At 40.3% G+C, this 18,511-nt stretch overlaps 1 protein-coding gene across 5 annotated transcripts in view; it reads left to right on the forward strand.

Annotated features, from left to right (window-relative positions):
• The window catches only part of CTNNA2 (catenin alpha 2), a 1,139,605-nt gene that overhangs the window by 608,930 nt on the left and 512,164 nt on the right, over nt 1-18,511 (forward strand). The gene's annotated exons all lie outside the window — the stretch shown is intronic.

Genomic DNA, 18,511 nt, shown 5'->3' on the forward strand with positions numbered 1-18,511 from the left:
CGTGGTTGTCAACGTGACTGTTGTTGACTAGTCTAGCCTGTATTACTCCTTCTTTTATCTGAATTAATACAGTGTGCATTTTGATAAGAGCTGCTTTTTATGGTTGATTGTGTGTGTACTGCACTACTGTAGGGTCCCATTCACAGTGTTGTCATTGAAAATCTGTATAGTGATCACTACATCATTCCAGCATACAATAGGAGAGTGCCTTGAAGCAGGGTACTTTGTTAATACACATGAAGGTGCCATATTCAATAGGGAAAGAGCTACCCACTAGTTCCAACTGCCCAGTCAGAAACTGGGAGTTATCTTGTTCTTCACTAAAGGACGTGTACCTTGAGGTCTAGAGGAAACGATCATTGACTGAATATCTATTAGGTTGCCAGGAACTGGGCTGGGCAGTATGTTATCTTGCGTTATTTTGTTAATAATTATAAAGTTGTGAATTGTGTCCTTATTTTAGAGGTTAAAATGTAGGATAATTTGTTCACGTATGTGGCTGATCATCAAAGAGCAGTGATTTGAACTCCGATCTTCCTCATTTCAAAGTCCATATTCTTTCCAACATATCCATTAGTCCACAGTATATATGGCATAAGGATCAGCCCTCTGAGGATGCTCAATAAATGCTATGATAATTAATTAGCTAAAAAGAACAGCAGGGAGCAGTTCATGAGTCATCTGGGTTTTGTTTATTGCCTGTAGAGTTTAGCTGTCCTTTCTCATAGTGCAGGTAAGAGAGAAAGTACTGATGTGGGCCGTGTGGACCCATAGCTGCTTGGAGGCTCAGCATCAGGACTTACCATCCAACCTTACATCTTTGGAATTTCTAAATCTTCCCCTATGTGGAAGTGACACCACTGTAGTAGCGTGGAAAGTTGATTGGAACTTGGTGGATATTAACTGAAACATCTTAGAAACTCTCTGGAACCCAGAGACCCCAGAGATGAAACTTTGGTTGCAACTTATTAGTGGAGGATTGTATTAGCCCGTTTTCATCCTGGTAATAAAGACATACCCAAGACTAGGTAATGTATAAAGGAAAGATGTTTAATTGACTCACAGTTCAGCATCACTAGGGAGGCCTCAGAAAACTTATGATCATGTGGAAGAGGAAGGAAACATGTTCTTCTTCCCTCGTGGCAGGAAGGAGAAGTGCTGAGCAAAGAGGGAAAGGTCCCATATAAAACCATCAGATCTTGTGAGAACTCACTGTCACAAGAACAGCGGCATGGGGGTAACCGACCCCATGATTCAATTATCTCCCACCGAGTCCCTTCTGCAATGTTTGGAGATTCTGGGTACTACAGTTCAAGATGAGATTTGGGTGGAGACCCAGCCAAACTATCTCAAGGACAATTTTAAAATCTTCTAAATTCTGTTTTATTATTCAGCATCTCACATTTAAAGTGTTTAGACAACATTGTCCTGTGGGCAAGAGTGCCTGCCTGGGCTATGACTACATGAGAAATCGGTTTGCTGCAGTGTATAGATGCCTGGATATGGCAAGAAACCACATTCCAATGCAAGTCCTGCACATCAACAGCTGTCCTCTCTGGCCAGTCACTTCATATCTCTCTACGTTTACTCACATACAGAATGTGGAAAATAACCTCTTCCCTTTACCTATCAAGGTCATGATGTTAAGGTAATTTTTTTTTTTTTCTTTTGAGGCAAGATCTAGCTTCTGTTGCCCAGGCTAGAGTTCAGTGGCATGATTCTGGCTCACTGCAGCCTCAAACTCCTGGGCTCAAGAGATCCTCCTGCCTCAGCCTCCCACGTAGCTGAAACCACAGGCATGCACCACCATGCTAGGCTAATGGTTATACTTTTTGTAGAGATAGGCTCACATTATGTTTCCCAAACTCATCTCAAACTCCTGGACTCAAGCGATCTTCCTGTCTCAGCCTCCCAAAGCTGAGATTATAGGCATGAGCCACTGTGCTTGGCCTGAAAATATATTTTGATGTAGAAGTGTTTTAAAGTTTGCTAGTGGCAAATTCATATCACTATACTGCTAATAATAATATTTAGTCATTCATTTGGGTATTCAATGAATATTATTAAGATCTATCTGTCACAGGTACTGTTTTAGGCACTGATGATACCTAGTTGAAAGTGATGCATATGGTCCCTGTTCTTGAAGAACTGATATTTAAATGAAGGTAGATACAATATAAACAATTAGTAAACTGTTTATAAAAGAAAGAAATGTACAATATTGTTTCAAATAATAATAAGGACTTAAAGTAAGAAAGGGCAATGCGATAGAATAGGGGTGCGGCCGCATCTGGCTGGCTGCCTGTTTTTGTACTGACCTGGGGCAGAGATTTGTATTTATATTTTTAAATGACTAAAATGGAAAAAAGAAAGATCTCTTGATATGTGAAATTATATTAAATTTAAATTTTGATATTCATACTTACATTTTTGTTAGAACACAAATACTCTAATTCAGTGACAGAATTGAGCATCTGCACAGAAATCATAAAAAATATTTACTATTTTATATTACTATTTGACCCTTCATAGAAAAAGATTTACTGATTGCTGTGATGTACTGTGATGGGGGTATGATTTGGCCAATTTGCTCAGAAAAAGGCTTTACAGGTTTCCCTCATCACCAGTATTGTCTTCATCATTATAAATATTATTTTATACCTTCTAGATGAGTAATCTGTGATAAATGATTTAATCCATCATTGTCACATTCAGAGCAGATGAACTTTAAAGTCAATTCCTGCTTGATTTTGTGACACTTTGAATGATGTATAGTCAAGTTTCTCTCTGTTAGTTGTTATTATTTTTGTTCAAGTATCCACAGCAAAATTTTTATCCTTGCCAGCTTCTCTTTGCCACCTACCTGCGTTTTTGCACACCCCGTTCTGATGTCAGATGGTGTGTGCCAACAGATTGTATTAGTCTAAGGAAAACATAATTATGAAGGTAAAACGGATACAAAATAAGGTCATTTGCTGAGCCAAATATAAATTATATTTGGATCACTTATTGTTTGGGATTTTCTGCCTCAGTGCTACCCCCATTAGAGAGCTAATCAGGAGCCAGCTGTGACTGCGACTGGAGCAGTATCTTACGTGTAAGTTTCATAAAGGCTGGCTGGTGCAATGATTAGCCGATGCCATCTATCAGCCAGCGCCATGTGGCTGTCATCCGCTTGTGTTGGGATGTGCTTTACAGAGAGGTGGGAACCTCTTCAGGCATATTGCTGGGGCGAGGAAGCTACCACATTTTACCCAAGAGGAAACACAAGAAAAGTCAGAGAAATGCAGGAAGTAAATGAACTGCAAGTGAAAATCTGGAGATGTCACCTTTTGGGGTATAAATATGATTTGATACTGTGAAACTTTCAGTGGATCCTCATGTGGGAATAACTGTACATTTAACTTTTAATGACTGATAACCAGTGGCAAACAAAGCTATTTTTAAATGTGTTAATCGCAATGGTATTGACGTACATTGAGGACAGAGCAGTACAGGTGTACACAAGTTATTTTTATTCAGTAAACAGTCCTTGGTGTGCATATGGATTTGAATTTTCTTTTCTAATAGTTGCAGATCTGACATGAGAGTAGCCCATAGATTGGGAGTCATTCTTTCGGATCAGGAATCAGCAAGCTACAGCTAGTGGGCCAAATCTGGCCCACCACCTGTTTTAGTAAATAAAGTTTTATTGGAACACAGCCACACTCATTTGTTTACTTATTGTTTATGGCTGCTTTTGGACTATAATGGCAGAGTTAAGTAGTTGTGACAGAAACCATCTGGCATATAAGCCAAAAAATATGTCTTATCTGGCCCCTTACAGAAAAAGTATGTGGACCCTTGCATTCAATTATTGATTTCTCATGGACAAGGGTGGGTTTTTAAAATGATATTTAAATACCAGTGTATCATAAATATGCATGTACTATCTGGTAAGGTGGAAGAAAATATGACAAAAACATTCATAAGATTCTGAAATATAAATTCCGGATATTGTACACGATTCTGAAATAACAAAGCTGAAGAATATTTTATTATTTATATAGGCAATTCCTTTGCCCCTATGGCCATCTCTTTATTCAATCTACTTAAAAGAATTTTGTTTTTTAGGGCAAACTCTTCAAGTGTTTCTTGCCATTTTATGGTGTGAGAGTATGTTTCATACCATTTTATGGTGAGAAACACTTGAATACTTTACATGTTTTGGGTGCCTCCTTTCTGATGGGCACTGAGAGAAGATTTGAGAGCTTAATAATTTGAACACAGAGTAAATTCCATCTTCAAAATAATGAAAATTGTTTTTCTCTCTTCTGGGTATACCTCTCTTCTTCCTTAGTCCTCACAGAAGATGAAAAATATCTGGTAACTTGTGTTGCTTAAAAACTCAGATGTACCCTCTTTTATGTGACAGGAATCAGTTAGGTTCTTGCATGAGAAAACTATGAATGGGGAAAGTATTGTAATTTCAGGACATCAAATCTAGAGCTTTATTCAAATACATAAAAAAACAACCCTGGGACATATTCTTTTGTAAAGAAAATATTCATTTTTAAAACATGAAAACACAGTATCAAATTCATAGGTTTTGCTAGATTTGCAGATAGTAAATTTTCTCTATCTATTCTAAGCTTTTCACCCAGGATCTGTGTGCCAGCCCAGTGGCCATACCCACTGGCCACATCCTCTACTCATCTGACACCAAAAGACTTTTCGTATTTGGAGTAGAAACAGAAAAATAAAGAAGCAGCAAATGTTCACATGCAGTGTCCAGTTAGGGGAACAGGCAGGCTTGCTGAGGTTCACATACAAGTTCAGGAGTCCAGACAGAAGTTGCATTGTCCTGGGCTCCTATCCCCATAACCACACTTTCCCACAGAATTGCATTTTCTAACCTACCTTCTCAAAGGGTGGCTGAGATTTTTGGGAGGGCCAGATAGCACTCTGCTGTGACTTCAGCTTGACAAGGTGTCTGAAGATATCCTCGCAAACAGCATGGTTTTTATTCCATGGTTTCCATCAGAAACATCAGTTTGTATCTTCATCTTACTCCAAGAAACCTTGATGAGGAAATGTGTATCTGAGCTCTGTGGCTGACCCGTGGACTTCTGAGAGCAGACTGACCTTGTAAGGTTGGCATTATTGGAAGCTGTATTTACATCTCAGGAAAGGATCCGCTTCTTCCAGAGCAGGCTGCAAAAGTGAAGGCAATAAGCAGCCAATGTAATGAGATCAGCGTTCGAGGTAGTACTGGGTGTCTGGGGGCCAGTGATACTTACACACACGATTTGTTAGATAATACAGCAAGAGCTGAGGCCTGACTCAGGCTTCACGCTTTGTGAGCTGCCAGTTTTAGTGCTGTTTCTATTTCCATCAAGGCCTTCCCTTGCTGTGTGGGCCAGTCCTCATTGGCCTAAGAATCATTCATTCATTCACTGTGCAAATGAGTACCCGCATTTGCAAGATGTGATTCTGTGTGCTGTGAGACTATTTTAACAGACATGGTACACACTTAGGATAATTGGTTGCAAGAGTGGGAACTAACCCTAGAAGAAGACATTATCTACCTGACACTTGAAGAAATGGAGGCAGACAGTGCGCTCTATCTTCTGAAGATTGGGCTGTCAAGGAGCTGAGAATTTTAAAAAGATCTTTAGGACCATTGTCTTCATTCCCTAAAGGCTAGAATAGAAAATATCAAAATTAATTGTGTCAGTAAAAGCAAGATGACAATTTTAAAGCATGGTAACAAGAGAGAGAGAGAGAGAGTGAAGGGAGGGAGGGAGAGGCTGCTGCTCATGAATAGCATGGTGTGCAGTAAAGATTTGGAACAGAAGGAGGGCATACATATAGCTTGCAGGATGTTGTGTCCTGGGTAGGGTGCTATTTCAAGAGAGAACAGTGTGTGTCAAGCACAGCCATGTGGAAGGGCAAGGTTCTGGGAATGGAAAATAGTTCTAGATTATTGAGGAGACATGAAAAGAGATGAGGGCAATTACGGCAGTTAAGGAAAGAGTTCTGAAACCTACTGACCAGGGTTTGGGTCCTCGCTTCATTGCTGTAAAATGTATTTGGACAGATAACCTCTCCATGCCTTTGTTTCTCCATCCCTATGGATAGGAAATAGGATATCAATCTGCCCGAAATAGGGGCTGTCACATATTCAGATATCAACATATATATTAGACATATTGTAAAGAATGTCTTATGGTATAGAATCAAGTTTAATAAATTTGTTTTTTTCCATAAAGGTCAGTCAGTAAATATTGTGGGCTGTGAGCTACACACAATCTCTGTTGCTGTTCTTCAACACTGTCATTGTAGCACAAAAGCAGCCACAGCCACTACATAAACAAACGGGTATAGCTGTGTTCCAATAAAACGTGAGTAGCAAAAACAGGTTGTGGGATAGATTTGACCTGTGGGCCACAGTTTACTATGTTTTTAGAGTATGGGCTATGTCTGGCTGTTAGGTGTTCAAGTTTGTTACATGGTCGGTATAGAGGATTCATTCATAGTTTTTACAATAACAGCCGCTCTAAAGCTAAAAACCAGAATGACACAATTAGATTTTAGAATTTAGAAAGATGGCACTCTTTGAACAGAGTGGAGGAGTTACCAAAGTGTGCAGTGTTGTGTAGACGTTTGCGTGCATATGGATATACATGGGTCTGTGTATGTGTGTGTGTGAATGTGTATGTTAACACTGGCAGAAGTGAGATGAATCTACAAGCTACTGACATAGTCTAGAGGTTATGAGAACTTAGGATAAGGTAAGGCATTAGAAATAGAGAAGTGAGCGCCCTTGGGTGACAATGTGTTTAGATATTTAAGGATGACAGCCAGGTTTCTACTTGGGTGATTGAGATAACAGCTACTTGAGGAATATACTCAGGGAAGATGCTCCATTCTTGTGAGGAGAGGGTGAGCTTGACAGGCCCATCAAATAAGTTTTCTTGTTGAGTTCAGGAGAGACAAGGTGTGTAAATGCAACTGTGGAAAGCATTAATACATGCCTAATCCAATCCCAGAGAAGGGAAAATAGAAGAAAATGTGTGTGCGTCTGTGCAAAAGTACTTCAGCTAACTTATTCATGTGTTAGCATAAGGCCAGAGATACATGGACACACTTGGAAGTTCTGGGGATGGGGAGAAAAAAATTAAACTTTTCTTCTCAAAATATGGCTCAATTTCAAGGGTGCATTTCCATGAGGAAGGTGTCAGTAGTCGAGATACTCACAAGCTGTTTAATTCCTTTCTGTAAGAGTCTGTAGAAGCTAAAGAAGTATCTTTATGTTGGACTTTTAAGCAAGACAGACGGCCTGTTTTTAGTGAACAAGTGGAGAGAAGGAAATAGAAAACAATACGTACAAGACTCAGACTGTATTTCTTTAATGGAGGATTTCCAATAAAAATGCTTTTATTTGACCACAAGGGCATATAGTTTTTGTAAATTCTACATGTATATGGATGGTCTCACTGACCCGCCTACCTAGAGTTTCCCTGGCTTTTTTGAGTCCTCATTTACGTTTTTTTCAATTATATTTTACTCAGCATAGATGGTTCCTGTGTGTGAGAGTGTGTGTGTGTGTGAGTGCGCGCGCGCGTGTGTGTGTGTACAATGTGTCCCCAGCAACTGATTCCAAAAATGACTTGCTGAAATGCACAATTCTGGCTGAGCCGGCACTGATCTTTTGATGTAGGTGGATTTCTGCTGATTTGTGAAAAGCTTCATGCCCCAACCCCCTGCGAAGTCACAGCTGGCTTTTCCAGGCCAGTTGGCTGGAGGTAAGAGTACCATCTGGGGCATTGAAAAGCAGTGAGACTAGCTGGTGTGCTGGGGGTTTGAATAGGCAGTGCAGATCATGCTGGTGGCAGCCTCCAATCAGTGCACTTCACTCTACCAAAATGCTCAAAGAAGAGTTCAGCTTACAACACATAGTTTGGGTGTTATATTAATATTAGTGCTTGACTGTTATCTTGCCTCTGACCCTGAAAACAAGACTGATCATATTACCATCATTTAATATATATAGTTTAATCCTAACAATAACCCTATGAGGTGACTATCATTTTTCTTCACCCTTATTTTAGAGATAGGGTGACATACGGAAAGGTTGTAACACAGCATGTACATGGAAAGCGAGGATACTGGCACAGTTGCTAAGAGCCCAAATTCTTAACCAAGATACGCCCCCCCACCAAGGCAGTTACCTATCATCCAAATGTGGCTTGGATTTTTATCTGTGTTCCTTGTTTTGAAAAACACGTGTTAAAATTGATATTCTTTTGATGATCAAATCTCAAATTTAGGATTTTCCTTTTACCTGAACATTTTTGTAAAACGTCTACACTCTTGCAATGATATCACTTTATTCAAAATAGAAATGGGGGAAAAAAACAGCCATACAGGAAGACCAAAGCCTTCTAGGGCACATCGTCATTGGAATGGAGGAAGTCCAGGCTTTACATTTTCCTTGAAAGAAAGTTTTCCTTTCCAAATAGCTGTTTCCAAACTCTGCCTTTCCAAATAGCAGAAATTAGAAACTTTGTGAATCAGCCTTGTATTTATGCTTCTTTAACTTCCATGAAGGCAATGATTTGTTTAGTTTAATAAGGCTTTGATTGCAGGTATCAGCACACAAGCGTTGACTGAAACTGGGTTTCTTTTGGTAAAATGCAAGCTGTGTGAAATTCATGGAAAGTGCAATTACGTTCTAATTTACTCAATGTCACCGGCTTTAATTAAAGTAGATCATATTTCAATGAATCCAATTCATGATCATCTTTAACAAAGGATGTAGAAAACATAAGGAAATGTGCTATTTTTCCTTTGAACATTAACGCAGAGATGGTTACTTTTTGGCAGCTTTCCTGAGAAGCAGCAGGCCATAGGTCGGCATCCCCAGGCAGAAAGGCCTGTAGGACCCCTGCAGAGGCAGCTTCTCTGCTGCAGAGGAGCCCAGCCAGGCCTGATGTGAGTGCCCTGGGAAGACATCTCTATTCTTACCCTTTACTCCGATTCTTCACCACCCTCCGTCTCACCTATCTCTTCTGTCTTGTATTGTTGACTTCTCAGGGCATATCAAAGGTAAAAACTGAGTTACATGTGGATGTAATACACTACCTTCTTTTTAATCAGATTAGAGGTATTAGGATGCAAGCAATCAAAGGCTAACCAGCCAGAAGCCTGAAAGTGGGCAGACCCAGGGTGGTTTTAGCAAAGTCTTCAAAGACCCTGACTTTTTCTAACCTCAGCTCATAGGCTTGATGCTTAGGTTTGGCATGCCGTGGCGGCAAGATGGCTGTCGCGGTTGCAGGCATCTTATAGAGGCCAACAACATTTGATAAGGAGAAGTGTCTTCTGCCATTTATCTATCAGAGAGACATCAGATTTCTCAGATTCCCCTGACTCTCTCCCTGACGTATTTCATTAGCTAGATTGGGTCACCTCCCTATGACATGACAGGAAGAAATGCAGAGGGACAGGGGTTGGGGAGACGTATAGCTGGCAAGTTATTCTTGCAAAGAAGGCACGTATGGGACGAATATGCAAATGGTTGCTGGATAAACCAATACCTGTGTCTGTCATGCTATTAATGATATCTATCATTAGTTTTGATATGTTCATGTAGATGTGAAACTATTACGTAAATGAACTTAGAAGTCAAGATCAGCTTCACTGGCTTTGAAAATGTATGTCAGCTGGCATTTATAAATAAAGGCATAGGAAGTTCATGCAAGATAACTGTCTTTACTTCTATCAAGGTTTCCTTGAAACTTTGTAGTTTCTGAATATCCAATGTGAAATGATTCAGAATAATTTTTAAAAGAATGGGAGACAGGTAGTCATCGATAACTACATTTTTGTATGCTGTAAGGGGAGGAGGGATTAAAAAGTTTTGGTCATGGGAATACTGCATGACACTTCTTAATGTGATCTCCACTGGACCATGTAAGACAATGAATTTAAAGTGCAACAATTTATGCTAAACAAGGTTAAAATGTGGCAAAGACGGACTGGGTTTTAATGTGCTATAAGGAAATTAAAAGCCTCTGGCACTCTGTCAACACTAGCCTTTGGTTTTCACTGAAGTGCCCATTACCCTCAAAAGGTTTAGTTAATCACTGTGCTGATAACACAATGGGTAATTACTAACAGGCTCTGCATTGCTGAGGAGGAACTTTTAAAAATTTAAAAATTTTCCGCTCTTTCTTGAACCAGATCAAAGTTCCTCAGTGCTTTTTTAACAATCTTTTTAATTTGTCTGATAGTTTTGACTTCCTTTCACAACTGAATTGACTGATGATGGTCAATAGGCTTTCGTTCATTAAAAGTAATAGCTTATAATGTTTGCTGAGCTAAACATTTGTAAATAATTTCCAGTATAAATTATGTGAGTACATGAGTGCAATTTTGCTCTTTTAGCTCTGGTTTTCAGTATATTACCTTCGGGAGAATGATATTTAGATTTTGCTGACATGCCATGGAAAGCTTATTTGGGATACCCAATGGTCTAACAAGAATCTGTAAGAATAGAAACTGAAGGAATCTGAGTACTCAGTGGATTCTACTTTTTCATTTTATGACTGATGAACTTGAGACTAAGGAAGGATTTTGTCCCAAGGTTAAGAGTTGCATGAGGATTAGGTGGCTACCTTTAACCGGTCTTTCTAATGCCTTCCATGCTTGGCTTGGAGCTGTACACATGGCAGTCACCAGTGTTTGCTATTTGGGTGAATGAATTATTTAAGGACATTTGTATTTTCTTTGACTCAGCTGCTAGGAAGTTATGGCAATGAAGTGAGGATCATATTGGCCACAAATCATGATGGCAAGTAGGACAGGATTTCAGGGCTCTGGGTCTTATTTTTCTGAGGTGCTCTAGAATCTTCTATTTAATCCGATTGCAATTGGTTGGTGGGATGGTTGGTTCAGAGCAGGAACCACTGACATTTGGCTTAACTGTCTTGAAACACTTATGTTCCATGTGCCTCAATGAGGCCATCTTGGATAAAACTAATAAGTAAGTGGAGTGTGTGGTGTAAATCAAGTGCCCGCTCTAGATTTTTTCCACATGGTGCCATGGCTAATGAAGGGTTCTGCTCTCTGGGGCATGTGAAAATCCAAAAGGTATGCCTTTGTGTTTACAGAAAATGCTGATGGGAGCCATTTCCCAATTCTGATTTTGTTTTAAGATTAGACTGCTTTTAAAGCTACTGTAAGGAAATAATTGCTTCTTAAGTGAAAATAGCAGGCTCTTAAAGATAAACTATTGAATACCACAGAAAAAGTCAACAGATTCTATTATAATTTAGATTAGATTTTAGATTTTTACAGTGTAGAAATAGATTAGAATTTCAGCTCTACCACTTACAGCTAGTGCTCAACTTACGACCACGATTGGTTCCAACAGACCGGTCGTAACACAATTTGGTCGTAAGTTGAGTAGGCTATATGTACAGTAATGTGAAATGATGTTATAAAAATCTTTAAGTCATGTTTTATCATAATTTTATTTCATCATTGTTATATATCATAATTTTCTTTGTTCATTTTATGCCATTTGTATCATCTCCACACCATTTTGTTTCTTATTTTTACATTTGTCAGGTTTAAGTAAAACACTGCATTACCAGTACAACTGGTTTAATATTTGCAAAACATACAAAATTACAAAATACAGGTGCATACAAAAATACAAAATACAGGTGTAAAAAATACCATAGGAAACATTTTCCCAATTGCAAAACATCAAAATATATAAACATGTACGAAACATTTTATTGGCCGCTGGTGCTTGGCTGCAGATCGTTGATGTCGTCATCTGAGGCAGCAGTTGGGGTTACTGGAGTTGGTTTTTTCATAAACATGGTGAGCTTTGTCTGAATTGTATGTTTCTTTTTTTCTTCATAAATTTCACGATACGGACGAAACACATCGTGCGCCATCCGTTCAATCCTTGCAAATTGTTCGATGTTTGGGTCCATTGCTTCAAAATGTAGAAGAAGTTTAAACTTCTCCAGCACGCTCCTTCAGAGTCTGAAATAGACTTATCACCTTCATCTGCACAGTAAAAAGACTTAATGGTGTCCGTTTTTGAATTTGATCTTCCATCCAAATATATGGCAATTTCTCTATTTCATGGATGGTCCTGCTTCGTTGCTTTGTTATAACTGTTGATCGGATGTGTGCAGAACCTTTCACAGCTTCACGAATTCTTTCTTTATCTTTCAAAATCTTCGACACAGTCGAGTGTGATAACTTCATATCACGTGCAATCACATTCACTTTCTTTCCTCCTTTGTACTGCTTAATTACCTTCATTTTCGTGTCGAGATCGATGGCCTTTCTTTCCTTCTTGGCAGGCTGAGGCGTAGACAAAGACAATTTCCTCTTAGTAGACATCTTAGGAGGGGTTTGACGAAAAATATACAAGACACAAAACACAAATTGCTGTACCGAGTCTGGGATAACAGTTGAAATGGTGCACGCGGAGATGGTAGTGCTGCTGGAAGCTGGTCCGCACTGTGGTACACCCAACTGGGCAACGTTTGCACTGCCAGACGCGGAGCAGTCGTGGCTAGCGATTGTGGTAGTAAAGTCGAATGGTCATAAGTTGCATAGGTCGTAAGTCGATCAATACCTATATTAGTTATATCACCTTGAACAAGTCACATACCTTCTCTGTACTCCGATTTATTTATATGTGTAATGGGAATAATCACTGTTACGACTTGTAACCTCTCCACCTGGTTTTTGAACAGTAAAACAATATATGTGAAGGTTTGGAAAACAGTGTGGTATCATGTAAATCCAAGAGATTAGTATTAACATCTAGCAGAACCATGCAGCAATAAAAAATAACAACTATATTGTTAGGCAGTTTTCCATAGCAAGGGTCTTAGAATCATTAAAAGTATTGAAAAGGATCTAAGAAAACCTAAAATGGCAATCTCACATTGAAGATGAAGGAGCTGGTGTTCAGTAGAGTTTAGCGATTCTCCTAGGGTCTTATGGAAGTGACAAAAGTAAAAATCAGGGCCTTCAACTTTTCATGACATATTTCTTCTTCATCACAAGGTTCCATTAATCAGAGAGAACCTATAGGGAAGGTGAATGGTGCAATTCCAAAGCGAACATCTAACCAGGATGAGTCAACCCATAGAAGATTACTGAATATCCGTTATATGTTCAGCCTGGTCCAATGGGAAATAAAAAGGCTTGGCTGCTGACCTGGAGGAGCTGTTCATCCCTTCAGAAGATCTGACATGCCCCTTGGAAAGATGAGGGATGACAATAATGTAATATGAGCTGCACATGAAGTACTGTGGGGAGGTGAGGCAGGGGGGTGTAACAGAGAAACTACCACAGCCCAGCACTGTTTCCTGGGTTTGGCCACAAATGCAGAACCTTGGGAAAATGACTTCTTTTCCTGGTTTGACTGATAAGAATCAGTCAGGACACTTGAAAAATTCACAAATTGTCCATCTTTTTTAATATAAGAAATTAAGTGGCTCTGGGTTGGAACTTGGAATCTCTCTCTCTTCTCTCTCCCCCCATTTCTCCCTCTTCCTCTGTCTCCCTCTCTCTTCCTCTTCACTTTCTTTCCCTCTCTTCCTGCCAGCCCCCTTTCTCTTTTCCCAACATAATTTCTACTTTCAGGCAAGATTAAGAAACACTTCTTTGTCTGATAGCATCATACTGAATCTACTTTTTTTCTTTCTGAAAATTGGAGGGTTGAAGTTGACCAGCAGTCATTTTCAAGCTGTTTCCAGAGTTGATGTGTTTTACATATTCGTTTTCCGCATATGTATTGTTCTGTGAAAATTGACCCAAAGTTTTGATCCATGCTTGGCAGAGGGCTGTGGATACAGTCCATGCTTAATATATGTCTGCTATTTAAGCTACTGAATTACAGGTAATTATATAGTTATAGTATAGGTATGGCCATAGGTACCTATACAAAAGTGTGTGTGTGCATACGTGTGTGTGTGCACGCACACGTGTGTGTGCATGCATGCATGTGTGCACATATGTGTGAATAGACAACACAGTCCCTGCCCTTGGGTGGCTTACATGACACTGGACAGTAAAGACATATGCTGTGAGTGGTTGGCGGAAGCAAGGAGAATATTTCTGTTAGTTTCAGGAGCAGACTGCAGAGTCACCTTACCAGTTCCTGGACCTTTCCCTCATCCAGGATGGCAGAGCCTTGCATATGCCTACAAAAACCAAACCAAAGCTCATAAGCTTCAGATGGAACCATCTCACTTCTGCTGTCTCTGAGAGTGATATGGTGTGGGTCCCATTACCACCTTTCCTCTGGGGATAAGTTCATCCAGCCTCCAGTCATCTTTCACTTGTGAAAAGAACAGGGAGAGGCTTAATTCATCACTGCTCCCTACAGGATGCTTATTCACTGGCTGTGATTTCATTTAAGCCCTTTGGAAGCCTACCATTGGGCTTTGCCTCATTCAGCTCCCAAGCATTTCATTCTTTTCTTATTTTCTGCAGATTATGGCGGAAACGGGTCGTCCTTACACCCTTCCTGAAAGAAACAATCTAATGAAGCAGACAAGTGCTAAACAATGCAGCCAGACATGTTACAGGTTCAAAAACGATCAGAATGGGCTGCAAAAGTGATGAAAGGGCAAGGAAGAAAATCTTGAGCTCTTCCTTAAAGAGGATGGATAGTACTTGAATTGTTAGTGGTACAGGAAAAAAAAATACTCCAGGTAGAAAAGGATGTGAAAGAAGGCCTGGGGACATTCGTAACACTTGGTATTTAACAGGAATTTTCCAGAAACTGGTCTAGGCATCATTGGGCTAAAATGTTACTTCTGAAGGTCTACAAAATGCTGGTGAACAATCATTTCTCAAATCTGACTTCCCTATTTCTTGCTCAGTATGTATTGTCCTTGCCCTGCTTTTCTTCCTATTTTTATGACAAAAGTACTTATAATAGGTCTTAAAAAGAGCTTTGAAGCCTGACAGTGAAACAAGCACTTATGAAGTCACAACCCAGAGATGGCAAAATCTGATTTCACTAGGCTGTTACTAGATTCCTCTTTCATTAGATATTTTCACAGGTCCTACGGCAGTATGGGGCTTGTGATGGTGGATAGCTATCTGTCTCTCTAGTTTAATAAATAAACTGTCTGAGGGAAAACAGGGCACAGAATCTTAGGACTGGCCACATTCCTTAACATCTGGGCCCTGACCAAGCCCCAGCACAGCCCAACAGAGGCTCTGATCCTCCTTTACCTGCTGAGATAGACGCTTTTGAAATAGGCTGCAAAAGCAAGGAAGACTGTTTGGTGCTGTTCACAAGCTCCCCTCTCTTCTGCCTCTCACATCCATGCCTATAGTTTTGGCTTAGCACCAGCCACACTGTGAGACTAATCCCTAACCTCAGCAGGAAACACGTCACTGAGTGAAGTCTTGGTGACATGTCATGTTCCTTTTTGAGCTTTATGCCCCAGATCTATGTCCAGACCCTGATTCCACATTTGACAATGTCTGCTGTGCATTTCTGATTGAAGTTATGCCATGCCCAGGTGCCATCTTTGGCTCAGAGCCATACCCTTGGGACTGGATTAAGCGCCCACACACCTTGCCTCATTAGATCCAAAGATACTTTTTGTTCCCATTTTCCCAGTGAGGACAGTGAATAGCAGAGCCTTTAAGAGAATTTCCCAAATGCATGAATCAAACAGTGGAGGTCTGGGATCTGCAACCACATATGACTTTATATTCTTTATAAAATATACTCTCTATTATAATATATTCTCATTTTTTTCCATATATAGTCTACTAAATATTTTCTCTTATATAGGAAATAGGATGAAGTTATACAAAGACACTGGTATTTGCTCCCTTACCCAAAGTTCCTGAGAACCAAATTCTGTTACATCAGAGAGACCTGGTCAAGTTGTGAATATCTAAATGTACAGCGTTACCACACATTGCTTGTCCCAGGGGTTGACCGGGGTTACTCCCTTCCCTTCCTCTTCCTCTGAATAAATATTCAATCTTTGAGAGTCCTCAAAGACCCCTGTCAAGCTTTGGACATCAGCAGGAGAGTTTTAGCAACATGTCGGGGTCACTGATAGCTTTGCAGAGGAAGTTGAGCAGGGGAATGAATAGACTTGGAAGGCACACGGAGGAGCTGAGAGCGGAGCAGGGGCCAAGGCAGAGGGGAAGATTTAGCATGGCCTATTCAAGGGACAATCGTTGCTGATTTGCAAGCTTGGAAGAGAACACCAGTACCATTTTAGACATTTAACAAAATGCTTTTGGAAAGAACATCAGTGAACCAGTTTGGATGAGAACCAAATCTAGGTTTTGTCTGAAATGATTGAAGTACAGCAAATCTGGGGCATCAGAATCTTAGAATTTTATATCTGGTGTCATTTGGCCCAAATGACATTTTACAGCAGAGGGAGATGTGTTAGGAGTGAAGTGAGTTACTCTGTGTCATTCGAGGTGACGAGGCTGGGCTCATTCGTAGGCTCCAGCCCTCAGTCCATTAATGGCTCTACCGCACCATGGAGCCTTCCCCAAATGGGATCTGAGCAACACTGATGGTGTATTCAGTCTGGGGACCCATGAAGATGACAGTGACAAAGACTACTTTTGATGCAGAGATTTAAATGGGACTGCAGATAGCTCTTGGATATGGATTGATCAGTTTTACCAGATCATTTGGCAGCCTACAGGGATATCAGTAACTCATGGAGATGACCATTCCATCTAGTACAAAGAAGGCATCTCTAAGGCACACATGCAACGTCTGCCATCCTGTGGATAGAGCAGGTGTCACTATCTAGATACTACAGGCTTCTCCTACTGGTCCCAGGTGGCAAGAGACTGCTTCTCTTCAGACTCCTTCACGAAGCAGCTTTAATCAATTGGAGTTGGCGTATGAGATGAAACCCATTTGCCATTTCTGCTCTAGTGCCTGGTGCTGAAATTGGAGATATCTTTCTGATTTTCTTTGGGCCAATTCTTAATGCTTTGTGGCACCATTCCTGAGCTCTGCAACCTGCTACAATGGAAATCTTTGTGTAAGGCAAAATGATATCCACACACAGGCCTGTAACACCTCACATGATAGAAAACCCACGGAGGCAAAGGCCATTGCACATTTCTGCAAAATGAGAGTACCAAAACACCTAGTTAACTTTAGTAAAGAATAAAAGCAATAATGATTGGAAAGTGCCTTAGTGCCATAACTCACACTCAGTAAGCCATCTATCTGTATAAATGTTAGTTTCTCCCTCTTTTGCCTGATACAGAGATTTCCCCATACTCTTATATAGATTTTTGCCCTGTGTAGGGTTTTACTGTTTCTGTTCCTGCTTCTTTGCCTACATTTTTACCTTTCTTCTGTGTTTTTTTTTTCTCTTTTTTTCTGAAAAGAAAATGAGGCAAGGTATGATAAAATTTGCAAAACTCAAATGTAAAGCATGGTGTCTGGTTAATAGCAGGAGCTCAGCATCACGAATGTTAAATTGGGTGGATGGTTATAGACATAGAGGGTTTAAAATGACTCTTTTAAAGCACTGCCATAGCGTGACTCCCTCTTCTCTCTAATGATCCTCCCCGTATATATTCCTGGAGTGAAAGTTAAGGGGAATCCTTAAGGGGAGACCTTCCTTGGCTCATCCTTCCTGCTTCTTTTTCTTTTAAATCTCTTACCTCCAACTCCTGCCCTCCCTCCCCCAATCTCTTTCTTTTTATTTTTCTCTGTCTAGATCCCTCTCCCTTAATCCCTCTCCCAATCTCCTTTATTCCTTCTTAGGTTCCTTCCTTCCTTCCTTCCTTCCTTCCTTCCTTCCTTCCTTCCTTCCTTCCTCCCTCCCTCCCTCCCTCCCTTCCTCCCATCCTCCCTTCCCCCTCCCTCCCTTCCTCCCTCCCTCCCTGCCTCCCTGCCTTCCTCCCCAACTTCCCTTGTCTATGAACTTGTGGTGTTCCCTTCTTTTCCTGTTTCCCTCAGTGCTTGATTAAATAAATCATGGCTGCCTGACTTAATCTCAGTTTCCCTTGTTATGTTCTTTCTCTTGCCTTCCAGCAGTCACATCTAAACCTGAAGAGAGAGGCTTGGAGAATGAGCTGGATGAAGCAGCCAAACAAACTTAAGAAAACCACATGGGGAGGAGGAGGTGTAGGAATGGGAACTCTGTTCTGTGTTTCCTTCAGCTCTCCTCCTTTAAATACGGCTCTTAGTCACAAGTGTGGGTTGTTGCTATGATTCATCAGTGTTGTTTTCTCAGACAAAGGCCAGGAAACATTTTTGGAGAAAACTGAAATGAGGACTAGGTTGCATTCTTTGACAAGGCTGACCTTGCAAGTTAGTCAGGTAAACAGATGTTTACATTGTACCTAGGGAGACCTGAACAGAAGTATCTGTCCTCAAATTCAGCTTTGTAGTCTTTTATCATAACCATTTACTATTTTAGATCCAAAGTTTTTTTCTTTTTTTTGGTCTGCTTCGGAAGCTGCAAAT

Source organism: Sapajus apella, unplaced genomic scaffold (genome assembly GCF_009761245.1).
Source record: "Sapajus apella isolate SASKATOON/1434 unplaced genomic scaffold, GSC_monkey_1.0 scaffold52, whole genome shotgun sequence".
In the NCBI taxonomy this organism is placed as follows: Eukaryota; Metazoa; Chordata; class Mammalia; order Primates; family Cebidae; genus Sapajus; species Sapajus apella.